This window comes from Echinops telfairi, unplaced genomic scaffold, assembly GCF_000313985.2.
Source record: "Echinops telfairi isolate 266 unplaced genomic scaffold, ASM31398v2 ScPeMD7_7468;HRSCAF=8506_0, whole genome shotgun sequence".
Lineage (NCBI taxonomy): Eukaryota > Metazoa > Chordata > Mammalia > Afrosoricida > Tenrecidae > Echinops > Echinops telfairi.
Genome location: NW_022111369.1, coordinates 47,083,956 through 47,085,504, shown reverse-complemented (window position 1 = coordinate 47,085,504; position 1,549 = coordinate 47,083,956). Strand labels below are relative to the sequence as shown.

Below are 1,549 nucleotides of genomic sequence, written 5' to 3'. Positions count from 1 at the left end.
TTGTTTGGGGTCTTCTAATGCCTGATACCTGACTCCGTTGACACCTCGTGATCACACAGGCTGGTGTGCTTCTTCCATGTGGGCTTTGTTGCTTCCCTGCTAGATGGCCACCTGTTTAACTTCAAGCTTTTAAAACCCCACATGCTCTATCTTCTAATAGCCGGGCTCCATCAGCTTCTTAGCACATTTGCTTATGCACCCATTTTGTCTTTAGTGATTGTGTCATTCCCCATGCTACATATAAGAAAATTGATTCCTATAGTTCAAATTCAGAGACATGTTAATATTTACCAGGCTTTCAATAGGTAGTTAGGAAAGCAAAGAAACAATGAATAAGTTTATTAATACCATGGAATTCTGGTATAAAGTAAATATGCTTTTTTTTCTCAGATGATGTGAGACAGGTGTAATTCAAAGCTAGATCCACAGAATTGCTCAGTACAAGGCCTTTCTATAGTGCTACCTGGACGCTTGGAAATGGAGATGATATTAGAACTGGAAAATAAGAGATTCCTAGTTGATTTTTTATTTTGGCTGTGTTTTTTGCTTGAAGTACTATATTAGAAAACCTTTTTGACTTAGCTGACAACACATGGACTATTTTGTCACAGGCTCATAATTCGCTACACCCAGAAAGTGCCACAAGTGTCAACGCCAACTCTCGTGGAGACCTCAAGAGGCCTAGGAAGAGTGGGCACCAAGTGCTGCTCACTTCCTGAGGCACAGAAGATGCCCTGTGTAGAGGATCACGTGAGTCTTGAAAAATATGATCTAGTTAATAGTGTTGAACTTTTGCCTTTATGTACTAGCTTCCAAAGAAGGGGTAAGCTAAAGTGTTTGTGCCTGTATGTGACTTTAAGAGCAGCCAGGATTCACTTGGCTCTTTAGCTCTCCTACCCACTAAAATAGTGAGTTAGTAATCCCAAAGAAGGTAAATTGTTTGGGAGGAGCTGAGGGGAAGAGGGAGGGAGCTTGAATTTTTATACTTAACAATCTGGTATCTTTCTACCTTTTTTCACTTTCATTGGTGTCTTCTTCCCCAAGGCAACCATCTCAGGACTCACTCATTTTGTTTTTCTCAAGTGTCTTCTCAGGTGTATTGCTCTTCAAATGCAGATGTGCTTAGAAGAGAAAGTACTTTCAAAAGTCCCTTCCTGTTGTGGTCTTTTTTAGAAATCATTTTATTATGGGCTCATACAGCTCTTATCACAATCCATACATACATCAATTGTATAAAGCACATTTGCACATTCGTTACCCTCGTCATTCTCAAAATATTTGCTCTCCACCTAAGCCCCTGGAATCAGCTCCTTATTTTTCCCTCTCTCTCCCTGCTCCCCCCTCACTCATGGACCCTTGATCATTTATAAAATTACTGTTTTGTCCCATATTACACTGTCTGACGTCTTCCTTCACCCACTTTTCTGTTGTCCATCCCCCAGGGAGGAGGTCACATGTGGATCTCTGTAATTGATTCCCCCTTTCCAACCCACCCTCCCTCCAGCCTCCCAGTATCACCTCTCTCATCACTGGTCTGAAGTTATCATCC

At 41.4% G+C, this 1,549-nt stretch overlaps 1 long non-coding RNA gene across 1 annotated transcript in view; it reads left to right on the top strand.

Moving 5' to 3' along the window:
• LOC123520964 overlaps positions 1 to 725 on the top strand; it is a 2,881-nt gene extending 2,156 nt beyond the window's left edge. Inside the window, exon 2 of the long non-coding RNA XR_006679475.1 lies at positions 612 to 725. This is a non-coding gene — a long non-coding RNA (uncharacterized LOC123520964). The remainder of the gene's footprint in view (positions 1 to 611) is intronic.
• Positions 726 to 1,549: the final 824 nt, after the last annotated feature.